The 14,355-nt window shown below is 34.0% G+C and overlaps 1 protein-coding gene across 6 annotated transcripts in view; it reads left to right on the forward strand.

The window, feature by feature from the left end:
- Positions 1 to 14,355, forward strand: part of LOC115880220 (complexin) — a 983,791-nt gene that overhangs the window by 605,962 nt on the left and 363,474 nt on the right. Inside the window, exon 1 of one of the 6 annotated variants that reach the window (XM_030897374.1) lies at positions 3,860 to 3,972. The exons of the other annotated variants lie outside the window; for them this stretch is intronic. The gene's annotated coding sequence lies outside the window, so the exon portion shown is untranslated. Of the gene's footprint in view, positions 1 to 3,859; positions 3,973 to 14,355 lie in introns of those variants that run through there. 6 annotated transcript variants of the gene reach the window in all.

Consider the following 14,355-nt stretch of genomic DNA (forward strand, 5'->3'; position numbering starts at 1 on the left):
CGATAGTAGTTCTCGCATGTCGATACACGTCTGCGACTACCTATCGGAGAATATTCATTTTACTATCAATAGTTTACTCGCAACGATTTGCTCTCAAGTGTATACATATTATTTTTAATAGTGGATAGTTACTTCTGAAATACGATTACGTTTCGTATTGTGATAGTTCTAGCAGAGAATTATTAATTTAAAATGGCAGCTACTCGCAAAGAGTATTTTTCGCAAGACGATACTTTGATAAGTATATACGAGGAAAATACAGTTTTGTGGGATACCATGGGATTAACTATCTGCACTTCTATGTTTCTTTCACACTACACATAAACAAATTAAATGAAAAATTACAAAAATACAAACTGAATCAACACGTACTAGAACTAACTGAAAGCTATTTAAAAAATCGACCACAAAAAATTTGCATGGAAAATATTGAAAGTAAAACTACCATGGCGCCATATGAGATACCGCGAGGAGGAAATCTACCACCTCTCCTGTATATCCTTTATACAAACGATCTCTGCGAACTAGCATTAAATGGCGTCGTATATGGATATGCCGATTATACATGTTTAGTGTATATAGGAACAGATCAGAGCATCCTTGAAACAAACATTAACAAAGACCTGCAAAAAGTGCAAACATGGTGCTGCAATAATCTCCTAACCATAAACGAGCTAAAAACAGAATATATGATATTTAAAACCACAAAACAAAAATTAAACTTACAAATAAAACTATAAAACCATATTCTACGAGAAACATCAACAATCAACTATTTAGGGTTAAAAATACAAAATAATTTGAAATGGGATGCTCATGTAGTAAAGCTGAAAAATGAAAATATACGCACAATTGCAGCTTTAATAAAAACTCAAAAATTGATACCAAATAACATGAGAAAATCTTCATATCACGCACTGTTTACCTCAAGGATGAACTATTTAATGAATATATGGAGTAATCCGACCGAAAAGAATTTCAACGCATTGCAACGTCAACAAAATAAAATTTTAAAATTAATATATAAACTACACAAAAGAACACCAACACACATATTATTTGATACAGTGCAAGAACTAGAAATAAAACAATTAATACTTTTTAATAGCTTGCTAAATATTAAATTTAATACAAACAAGGAAGTTCACAATTACCAAACAAGGAGAAAGTCACATATTAGATGCCATAAAGTAAAAAATAAGACATTAACACAGAGACTAACAACAAAAACAATTCAAACATTTAATAGTTTAGCAGAGGAGGTAAAAAAATTGAAATTTATACAATTCAAAAAGAATGCCTTCGATACTATCTGGCCAGGATCTGGTACCAACAGGTCACTGATGCTGCGACAGATGAAGAAGGACGACACCCAGATCTTCTATGATATGTATATGCTGTACATTATTTATGTGTTGTATATATGTTTTATATGAGGGAATAACTAAATTGATTAAAAAAAACACAAAACACGTTAATACACAAAAAAAGGCAGCTGATGAAACAGAAATCTCAAATGGATACCCTCCTGACAGATATGTGTGAGAGTAAGCATTTGGAGAGTTTTTAGTTATCTAGCCGATAGCAAAAATTCTTTAAATCGCTCTCAAATGAACACTCTCTTTGGAGTGACTATCGAATTCACTCGCACGAATTACTCTCAAATGCACACTTACCTTAAGAAAAGCATGTACGCCACTGACTTTTTTCCCCTGGTTAGCGAAATAGTGTAACCAATTTAATGCCGATTAAAAATTGTCTCTTGATATTTTGTCGATTTCGGCCTCCTTGATGAGATAAACAAAATTTATTAATTTGCCTTGATCCAAGTCTAATAAATAGCAACCTTAAAAAAATTTAAAATCATTAACTTGCGAAAGTTTTAAAGAAGTACTCATGGATTCCTCATCAAAAAATATGAAAAAAAGTTCGTATAAACATGGGTATGGAAATGCATAGTTTTAGAGTTACAGGATGTTAAAAGTTTTTAAAATTAGATTTTTTGTGATTATTTTAAATACCATTATTTTTTTTATTTTATATTGCTGTAGGATGGACTAATAGTAATAATAACTAATAGTAATAATATTTAATAATAAATTAGGTAAAATATATAATTTATTAATCTTATTTTTATTTTTATTTTATTAAATTGTGATTAATAAAATTGCGTTTATCTCATCAAGGAGGCCGAATTCGACAAAATATCAAGAGATGACTTTTAATTGACATTAAACGGCCTACACAATTTTAATATCAAAAGAAAAAAGTCAGTGGCGCACATGTTTTTTTTTTGAAAAATATTCCAGTGATGAACCCATATGCAAGTCCCTGATGAGTTTATCAACAGTTTTTTAGCATTAAAGTATGTAGCACTTCTAGTAACTTTTACCCTCAAAGTTTCATTTGAATCACTTAAAGTACTTGGAAGAAAATTTTAACAAATCGAAAGATTATTAAGATTTTAACACCCTGTAGCTACGAAACAAAGCAAAATCGGACCTATGTTGATATGAAAAACAAATCTTATTTTTACTTGAGGAATCTCTCCATGAGAGATGTTTTTTGAAACACCCTGTATACATTTTCATATCTATTTTATCACTTCTAATTCTGTTACCACATAATATTACGACACATACACATCTCTAGCAATCATATTATACACAAAACCCATACGGAAACCAAATTCTACGTTTCAATTATTCTAGAGAAAATTTCTAAACCAAACAATTCCGTTTCAATCTTCAGATACACATTCCACCACTTATCTTGCTACTACCGCACAGTACCACGACATAAACTAATCCCTCTAGCGACTACACATATATAAACCCGTTCAAGAATCGACACCCTACATCCTCGTCCCTATTTACCACACCTTCCCCCGCTCTCGAGTTCTATTTACATCCGTGTCGCGTTTCCGTGCCCTTTGAACCTGCAATACAATCAAGTTGTCCTTCAGCACGCTCCCTCCAATGTCTAACAATAAACTTAACCCATTTTAATAAAGGCCGCCTATGGTGGAGCCCGGTTTGTTTGTCGCATTTGACTTACAAAGTAGGGGGAGCTGGTGTGAATCGGGACGACTCGGTAAAGTTGACTGATGTCACGCGCAGCGGTGGATCGAGCGTTAAAAACTAGTCGAAGTGTTATTGGTCGTAAAGTGATATGGATGGTTTAATTTGTTTATAGGTTCGAATGTATATAGATAGTAAAATAAACGTCAAATAAACTCGAATTTATTACCTGATATTTTTATATGTTTGTTTAGTACTTTCCTGGTATATGAAATATTTAGTTATTTCCACATATTAGGATATTTTGGCTCTGAATTTGCAAAAAAAATATTTTGACGAATTCGTATCAATCACTTATCAAAAATTTGTTTTGCCAATGCACAGTGTGTCCCATTTTGGTTGAAATTATACGCTATCTCCGTTATTAGTGATGATAGAAGGATGCGGTTTGCACAAACCTGTCCCACTTGTTTGTCAAACGCTATAACCAACATTTTCATTGCCCTTCTTGTTTCTGAGCTACAAGGTTATTAAAAATTTTGCAATTTGGGACACCCCCCGTATCTATGTTATTAAGAAAGACATCGAAAAGATGTTGTTTATTGTAGAACTTTTTACGTAGAATAAAATAGCCTGTTTTTCTATGAATAGGATATTTGAACTTTCCTTTCTTTTAAATATTAGAGTAAATTGTAAAAATAGTTTATATTAAATTGTGTTATTTTAACAAATAATATTTTATTTGAATCTCTAATTGACTTTTCTTGACCACATCACAATGGAAATTATAAAATTGTCGTTTCCTAGGCGATGCGGTTTGCATTGTTGATGATTATTTTGACTGACGTCGCCATTTATCTTTCTTTTTATATTAAATCAGATCTTTGATTCAGATTATAATTGTGTGGAAGATATTTCTGGGACTGAAAAGAAGGAATGAAGTATTAAACAGGTGAGTGTGTTTTGTTCACTCACGGGCATTGCTGGGTTTTTAGTAGTACATGTATTTTTTCGGGGGTAGTATTTAAATATTAGTAAGGGTACGGTTAATGTTATTTAGTGAGTGTGATTTGTTCACTCACGGGTATTTTAATATTATCTAGTTATCAGTTATCAATTCAGGTATATTTGTTTTATATTTGTATTTGTGTAATTTTATATCATGAAATTGTTCTTGTTTTCTGTATTATTCTTCGTGACGATCCTCTAATCTAAGTACCATTGATTTATAATAAATGGAATCAAACCAAAGTTTAGTTTAGGAATATCTCGGATCACAGAAAAAAAAACTGATCTATAAAGCGATTCTGAAAAGCTCAATGTTATATGGCAATGTTATATGACTTTGGGGTATGGCTGTTAAGCAAAAAAAAACATAAAAAGAAGTTGTCGAAATGGACTTCTGGTGAAGATCGGCCCGAATCTCCCGTTTAGACAGAATTAGGAATTATATTATCTTTGTTCTGGATAAACCTGTCTATCAACTGTATCGTAATGACATTTCTAATGTTCACTGGATGGCGTTGTTTCGAAATTATCTAAATAATACGTATATTTTCTCACAATTCACATGGTTTGATTATAAGTTTTGTATTTTAATTAATTTTGTACTTATAAGGGCATGGATTAGTGAAATAAAAAATGGAAGTCCTTATATCAATTAAGAAAGTTGGTGATGTTGTTTCAAATCCGAAATATCGCGTGTGACAAACTGACAATCGCCGAATTAAAAAAAAAGTGATAATCGCAAAGTTGAAACTATCAAATTTCTTAACAAACTTATTTGATGCGATCAAAGATTTTTATTTTAGAATCATCTTTGTTATATACTTACAACTTTGTTATATAAAAAACGTAAAAATTACCATATTTTCCAGAAAGTACCCTTAAAGTTTCCGACGACAAATCTCAGTTCCTTTACTTCGAAACATTGTAAACTTTTCGCGAAATATCATCTCCCTGGCTATTCATAACAAGAAACTATAAAACTTGGCCGATATCAGTCAAAAGTGCGACGTACAAAGGACGAATACGGTCATAAAAAGGCAAGACTCTGCGCCATCTGGACAACTTTCCGCACAATCGCCGACCCAACTCCCGTCTTCATCATAACTAGGCCGTGCCTCGCCGCATGACTTCGGCTTATCTAATTTCTTCCGTTAAAAATGTCGACCGTTAAAAGTTTTTACACCTTTACGAGCTTTGGGGAGGGCGGTGAGACGACACGTAGTCAAATCGAGTGAAATATGGGTTACTTAGTATAACTAGTTTACTTAAGTTGGTTTAGAAAATGTTTGTTTATCAATGTTTTTAACAAGGTCCTAGATAAATCCGACTTCGATTTTATGACTTTTAAGCTTTTATTTATCATTATTAGTAGCGTATTATTTCGCCTTAAGTTTTGGTCAATTTTTCCATATTGATTTGTTGTTAGTGTTTGAAATAAGGGAACTACCTGTAATGCAAGACAAATGTAAATATTATTGTTAATCGATTTTTTTTCAAAATGTCACAAAAGTATTATGGCGCCTTCTCACGACTCGTGTACTTGACAAACATTTGTAATTGGTAATTTCTAAGTTATTAGTTAGAGGAACTACGCCGAATTCTTGCCAGACCCTGTATGCTAATAAAAAATACTTGCCAATTAGACTATAAGTCGGGAGACTGCGCCTTTATAGTACGAGAGCTAGCAACGTCGGAAAAACAAGTAATTTAAGACGTCTGGCTCTTTGATATATTTTTTACTATGATCTCTAGAACAGCATACGGCCCGTCTGGCTGCCGGTAAACGTTGCGTTCTCTACTGCGCATTGAAAGAAGATCTATATTTTTATTAGTCCTTTAAATTCGAGTATTGAATATTAATCGAACCTGTCTCCATAGCGCAGTGCGTAGAGTTTGCGACCACGAACCGATGATTCAGAGTTCGAATCCGGGTCAGGGCAAAGACTTTTTTATTTTATTTTCTTTTATATTCTGATAGTAAAGTATTAAATATTTGTTTTTTTAATTACCAGAATTATTTAATACTTTACTATAAGAATATAAACGAAAATAAAATAAAAAAGTCTTTGGCCTGACCCGGTTTCGAACTCTGAATCATCGGTTCGTCGTCGGAAACTCTACGCACTGCGCCATGGAGACATGTTCGATTTATGTTCAATAGTAGAATTTATAGGACTAAATTAATAAAAAATATAGGATCTTCTTTCGATGCGCAGCGCAGTAGTGAACGCAACGGGTATCGGCAGCCAGACGGACCGCATGGTGTTCCAGAGAGCATAGTAAAAGATATATCAAAGAGCCAGACGTCTTAAAATACTTTGTTAAAATGTTGCTAGCTCTTAGACTATTAGCTGTATTCCTCGGCTATATGTGACACAAACCTAACCTCGCCGTGAAAAGTGTAATTTTTACTCCTAATAAAAAAAAAACAATATCTTTGAATTATTTGGAAGTTTAAAAATTTGTTTAAAATTTATTTGAGACGCTTGAAAAAAAAATTAGTTGTTCTATTCACAAAAAATGTTCTATTCGGAGTAAAAATGACTTTTCTGTCCTCGCGTATGTCAAACAGACAGCCTCGCCACTAAAAGCGTCATTTTTACTCATAAAATCAATATACTATTATTTGTTCCCAAGTATGTATTATTTATTTTATAAAACTAATTAGTATATTTATTTATTTCCAGGTATGAAATAACTCGTCTCTTGCCGTAACTCGTAAATGAATTAGTTTTTATAGACATTTCAATTAACATTTCAATTATTTTTTTATAGACATTTCAATTAACAATAATTCGCATAGAGCTGAAAATTGGTACAGGTCTTAAATACACTATTATAAATGATATCTGAAAAATCCCCACCCCTCCCACGTCTGCAAAAATTATAAAAAAATAATATATTCAAGGTCAAAAGTATATATATAAATATTCAAGGTCAAAAGTCAAAAATATTTTTTTTCCTTTTTTCTCCTAAACGGTAAGCGCTATCGCAATAGTACCTTAAACAAATGTTGTAGACCATTAAATTTGCTACAATAATTGTTCTTATACTTTTTTCTTACAAAAACTCGTATTTTTTATAATATGCATACATTTCCGCACCACCTGTAGTGTACTTGACGCGTTTTTTTTAACGTAGTTTCCCCTGTAGGCCTAGTCCACGATCTATTGTGGTTAAGTTTTATTACACATTATTATTTTAAAAAACGGTGCTCTTGGTAATGATTATAGTCGAACGGATTATTGTTGATTTTGGGAGAATATCTTCTTCGCTTTCTTCTTTCTCATCTTCTTGCAGAATATCTGGAAATTCATCTATGACAGATGCTTCAGTTGTCTCCTCATCAAAACCCTCATCTGTATTTAAGTCAATATTGAAGCAAGACTGACCTTGACAATTAGTACATATTGGTGTACAAAACAATCCGACTCTTTTACAACCCCAGTTTGCGCTACAAGTCTTTTTGCAATTGCAAAAAATTGTGTTAAGTGGTTTTTTTGGAGCAGGTGGAAGTAAAGTTTTAATCGGCTCCAAAATATTATCTATAAATTTACTCAATCAGTTGTCTCCTCATCAAAACCCTCATCTGTATTTAAGTCAATATTGAAGCAAGACTGACCTTGACAATTAGTACATATTGGTGTACAAAACAATCCGACTCTTTTACAACCCCAGTTTGCGCTACAACTCTTTTTGCAATTGCAAAAAATTGTGTTAAGTAGTTTTTCTGGAGCAGGTGGAAGTAAAGTTTTAATCGGCTCCAAAGTATTATCTATAAATTTCCAACCCCAGTCTTCTGAGTTCAGTTGATTACCTAGCCACAATTGAACTTGACAGTATACACAATATAAGTGTTGACAGGCAGATGTTGGAGGAAGACAAATAAGTTGTACCTTTTTATTGTTCCGAGTACTTTTAACAAAACTTAAATATCTATACTTGTTTATAGAATCAATTTTTTTTGGAGCACCATATAGAGCAAGAAGCAAGCGAATTCCACTTGTGATGATGGAGAACAGTCAATCTTTTTGAGTACGTCTGCGCAGTCAATTAAATCATTACGTGTTTCAATTTATATGGGCGAAACCCGTTACAATATTTTTATTAAATTGAGCCCCCTATGATGTATACCGACCGAGTATGTGTGCATATTAGTTTTTTCGATGTTTGAAATCGCCATATCTCAGGAATGGTAGTTCGTAAGAAAAAAGTATAAGAAGCATTATTGTAGAAAATTTAATGGTCTACAACATTTGTTTAAGGTAGTTTTGCGATAGCGCTTACCATTTAGGAGAAAAAAAGCAAAAAACAAATTTTTGACCTTTGTCGTTAAATAATTTTTTTAGCAGACGTGGGCGCGGTGGGGACTTTTCATATATCATTTATAATAGTGTATTTAAGACCTGTACTAGTTTTCAGCTCTATGCGAATTATTATTATTTAACCCCCTTTTTTTGTTTATTTTGACTGGGGTAATTTTAAGTGTTATAATAATAAAGGGTTTTTCACGCAACTGGTTTATTGGAGTTTTTTAGGATCTAACTTGCACACAAATCTGGGTATTTTAAAGATGACTTTATTTCCAAATAATGCTTCTGTTAAAAAAAAATTAAAAAATGAGATTTGATATATTAGTATATCACATAAATTAGAATTGATTGACGTATTCAATTGTTTTCGGTCACTTCCTGTTTTACCGGGAATGACTACAACTTCTGATTTTTAAATGGGAATCACGGTATTTTTTTTACTTTATTCGATAGAAAATGACATTCTGAATAGAATGACATATCATATTTCAACTTTTAGCATTTACACATATGGTTTATTTGAAATTGTAACATGCGGCTCATAATGACAATTTGACTCGAAATACCAAGTGTGTGGTACCAAATTATTCGTAAAAAATGCTTTTTCTAAATATACCCATGAGTCACCCTCGTTCCATTTGAGAAAATTGAAATATGATTAAACATACGATTTGAGCATTTTTTAACCGGCCAGGACAAGACACGAAAAACATTAGACGATCAAATCAATTTTTTCAAGGGTCCTTGATTAAAAATTAGTATTTTTAACACAGCCATAGCACCCTAGATTGAAATTTAAATAACGATTGTTTTAAGCTTGATTGTCAAAAATTGACATATCATATGTCACTCTATTCAGAGTGTTATTTTCTATCGAATAAAGTAAATAAAGGTGCCATTTAAAAATCAAAAGTTTTGATCATTTACGGTAAAACAGGAAGTAAATAACACCCAAAACAATTGAACTCATCAATCAATCCTAATTTATGTCATATACTATACTAAATCGCGTTTTTTATCTAAAAAAAAATAAAAAAGTTGTAGAGGTGAGCCACTTTTGAGACGCACCCGGTATATGAAAATCAAGATAAGCAAATTGGCAGATGTACTAGGAAGTGAAAACATTTCAAAATACAATAGATATTTCAAATTTCCCTTAAACTAAAACAATAAAATTGTATGTAAATTAAATCTTAAATAACTCTTAATATACTAGTTATATGATAACCCTGTAATGTTAAAGTATTTTGGAGCATTCTCTATCTCTTTTCGCGAATCTTATTGATTCGTATACCCACTCTTTCCCTCAATAAACGAAGATTTATTAAATATTTTGAGAGCCTTTAGAATGGGGTTATTTAGTAAGAGCGACTACCCATGAAAATTTACGAGCGCCGACATCGAATTACAATCGATCGGTCCTAATGGCATTACTGTTCCGAATATGAATTAGAGCCGTAAACAAAAACACCGATAAATTTCCCGGAATGTACGCGAAATTTTACGGCTCTGCAGCCGTAGCGGCCGAGATTTACTTACCGGAAAGGGTATTTACGGGCCATCGGAAAGGTCGATATCCAATGCTAAGTGTATTACGGTAAAGTCACTTTCTTGTCAATTTGTTTGCTGCATTACTTTACTTATTTTTCTCAACTTACGAGTCTATTTTACTAGTCCGAAAAAGTAGCAAAATAAGCGTTCGGCATTTAACGTTTTATGCAAAACTAGCTAGGTATTTTTACAAATGAAGAAAGAAATTAAAGATAAAGGATTATACTATATCCGTATTGTAACAAATTTTTAAACAACTTCTTTCCTTTTAAGATTTTAATTGTCAAACATCAACAAAATATTTCTTATGTTTGGACTAAATTTTCTCGAAAATAAAGACATAATTTAAAATTCCGTTACAATACGGAAATAGATTGAAGTGCATTACTGTAATGTCACTTTTCTGTCAATTTGTTTGCTGCATAACTTTACTTATTTTTCTCAACTTAAGAGTCCATTTTACTAGTCCGAAAAAATAGCAAAATAAGCGTTCGGCATTTAACGTTTTATTTAACTACGGAACGGATCGGACAGAAAGGACGGATCGGACGGACCGGACAGAATGGACGGACCGGACAGAATGGACGGACCGGGCAGAACGGACGGATCGGACGGAACAGTCGTATTGGACGGAACGGACAGAACGGACGGATCGGACAGAACGGACGGAACGGACGGATCGGACGGAACAGACGGATTGGACAGAACGGACGGATCGGACAGAACGGACGGAACGGACGGAACGGACGGAACGGACGGAACGGACGGAACGGACGGATCGGACGGATCGGACGGAACGGACAGAACGGACGGATCGGAGAGAATGGACACAACGGACAGAACGGGCGGATCGGACGGAACGGACAGAACGGACGGATCGGACGGAACGGTCGTATCGGACGGAACGGACGGAACGGACGGAACGGACGGAAAGGACGGAACGGACGGAAAGGACGGAACGGACGGATCGGACGGAACGGACAGAACGGACGGATCGGACAGAACGGACGGATCGGACAGAACGGACGGATCGGACAGAACGGACGGATCGGACAGAACGGACGGATCGGACGGAACGGACGGAATGGACGGATCGGTCGGAAGGAACGGATCGGACGGATCGGACGAGCCGGATGGGGCGGACGTAACGGACGGAACAAACGAATCGGACGGAACCGACGGATCGGACGGATCGATATTTTTTTACTATATCAAGTTTTGTATTATTTATTAGAATGTCTTTTCTGTCTACTAGTTTGTTGTAAATTACTTTAGTTTTTGCTAAATTCATTTTGAGACCTCCTTTATTGCTGGCTATATTTAGTTCGTTAATTTGTGTTTGTAGTTCTTCAGGAATATTGGCTAGTAGGACTATGTCATCAGCGAATCTTAGATGATTAAGATATTCGCCATCTATTTTTAATCCTTTGTTGCTTCGGTCTAATTAATGGAAGATTTCTTTTCTAGTGTCGCTGCAAACAGCTTTAGGGATATTGCGTCTCACTGTCTTACTCATTTGCCAGTTGGGAACTTTGGGGTTGTTTTATATATCAATAATCTTTCCTTCGCTTATTTATATATATTGGAGAGCGTTTCTATGTAAGTCCTGTCAATACCTTGTTTCACTAGAGCTTCTATTTTTGCCTTGGGATATATCGAGTCGAAAGGCTTTTCAAAACTATAAATGTTATGGTTAGTGAAAATTCGTATTCTTTTGTTCGGCTGATGTTGATTGTTCTCTTAGTGTATAAGTAAGTGTGAAAGCACTCATTTTACTCTGCGTTCCTTAACCTTGTAAACGGTTTCGTTCTGAGGTTGCTGTGTATGTGCGAAACTGGACTTGGCTGCATATTTTCTTTTATGTCGAATATACTTAATAATATTTTTACAGTTTTTTTATTACGGTAAAGAAACATTGATCTTGTTTCGAAATATGATAAATATATTTGCAAACCATAACATCCTGCAAAATACATCGTAAATGGTTATTATGCCATATTATAGATACTACTAACTTGTAAAAGCCTTTTTTTTCGTATTATTATCCCAAATGTCCGGAAAAATAACCGCAAATAAAAACCTCCCTTTTACGCAATCTATAACGACACACGCACTTTGCACTTACAGTTGAATTTAATGGAACAATAAAGCGTTCGATATAAAATGGAAATAAAATACAAATGTAAACGTTTACGAACATTAAAAATATACATTTTCAATTTTCGGGCCTTTGAACGACTAGATGCGGAATTGATTCATCCGCAATGGCACGATTAAACTTGAAATGACTGTAGGACCGCGAAAATGTTTGATATTGCCCTATCAAACGTAATCGAGCAATAATAAAAAAAAGTGTTAAAGTTTGTTTGTTAAATCGTAGCCAAATTATTAAAAACTAGCGTGTACCCGCGACTTCGTTCGCGTTGAATTAATAATTTGTAATGGTGATGATAAAGCAAAGCAAGAATTTCCATTAACATACAAACTGGATAAAATTTTCTCACATTTATTTCAGCATGAGAAAAAACAATCGAGAAACCCCTTCTTATCGAACCTCTACAGCCCACAATCAATCCGTTTGCCAAAAATCAGCTTTTTACGTCAAGAACTTTAAACAGGATCGTGATTAATCAATGACCAGATTTTTCGAAACACCCTGTATACATTTTTAAAAATCTTAAAATATGTAAAAAACAAAATAAAATATACGTGTTTAAGCGTTTTTTCGGTAACTTGACTGTTTTTAAACGAAAAATATTGTAATATTTGAGGGGTGGTTTCACCCCCTTGGAACTGGAATTTCGAAAAATCCCTTCTTATCGAACCTCTATACCCTAGAATTAACCTGTATACCAAAATTGAGCTTCTTACGTTTGAGCAGGATCGTGATTAATCAGTGAGTCAGTCACTTAAGGATTTTATATATTAGTATAGATATTTGCAAAAAAGGTGGTGCAAGTTAGCATCATCAGCAGATGATTATAAACCAGTTTATAATCATCTGCTGATGATGCTAACATGGTTAGCGAAACGCGCGTCCAGTGTAAAAGTAAAAGTGTTTTGGTGTATTGTGGTGATTTAGTGTTTTTATTTTGCTGTGTAACACCAAAGGTTCCAACCCTCAACTGTAAAGAAATATCTTATAAACCAGTTTATAATCATCTGCTGATGATGCTAACATGGTTAGCGAAACGCGCGTCCAGTGTAAAAGTAAAAGTGTTTTGGTGTATTGTGGTGATTTAGTGTTTTTATTTTGATATTTCTTGTTTCGGCCCTACTCATTCCTGGCCATTTCAGCTTGAAGCGGTACACCATTTATTCAGTCTTCGCTGGCTGGTATAATTGGTAGATATAATTATATTATTTGTTGTTGTGGCCTTAATGCTTACTGGCTTTGACGTTGACAATTAAACAAATTGCAGTGTAATATAAAATATCATTAGTAATAATTAGACTAGGAATTTAAATGTTGTATTTCTCTTTAAAACTCTTTATACAGGGTATTTCAAAAAACATGTGCCATCTCTCGTGGGGAGATTCCTCATGTGAAACTAAGATTTATTTTTCATATCACCATAGGTCCGATTCTGCTTTGTTTCGTATCCACAGGGTGTCAAAGTCTTAATATTTTTTCGATTTATTATAATTTTCTTTGATTGATGATTTTCCATGATTATAAACTGGGGTTGAGTTTATAATCATCTGCTGATGATGCTAACATGGTTAGCGAAACGCGCGTCCAGTGTAAAAGTAAAAGTGTTTTGGTGTATTGTGGTGATTTAGTGTTTTTATTTTGCTGTTTAACACCAAAGGTTCCAACCCTCAACTGTAATAATATTTCAATGCTCGGTTAAGTTCCCAATCCCCACTAACATAAATCATTCGAAATTACGAATCGTTCCTATACCACCACCGCCACAATGCTCCAGTCTTACAGGCCCATTCTAACAGCTAATATACGAGTGACTATAAACACATACACGCAAACGTAAGCCCGATATTCTGTAGTGAATGGGCGGGCGGCCGGCGCCATATGTGCCACCCATTGTGCACATTTGACGTGTGCGGCCGCCCTAGTTTCGTCAGAGAGATGGAAGTCGACCATTCGAATGACCGAACACTTGTCGTTTATTGTTGTGCCCTTGTAGTTAGATAGGCTTGTAGAAGTAGGCGTATAAATTGTGGACGCTGCGATTATAATAGGATTGACAGCGGTTGTGACGCGTTTTCAAAAGAATACAAAGGAACTTTTAAAATCATAAAAATAGTCCTTTAGTTCTTTTGTTTAGAAAGGTTAACAATATATAATACATGGGAATGTCAACTACAGAAAAAATATAACATAAAATGCCTCTAGGATATATAGTTGCTAACTGTATTTCTGGACAACTTTATACAAAGTTACCTTTGTTTTTGATGACAAATAAACTAAAAATAGGAAAAATGAGTTGCATTTAAAAAAA

This window comes from Sitophilus oryzae, unplaced genomic scaffold (assembly GCF_002938485.1).
Source record: "Sitophilus oryzae breed Bouriz unplaced genomic scaffold, Soryzae_2.0 scaffold_1620_pilon_pilon, whole genome shotgun sequence".
Classification (NCBI taxonomy): Eukaryota; Metazoa; Arthropoda; class Insecta; order Coleoptera; family Curculionidae; genus Sitophilus; species Sitophilus oryzae.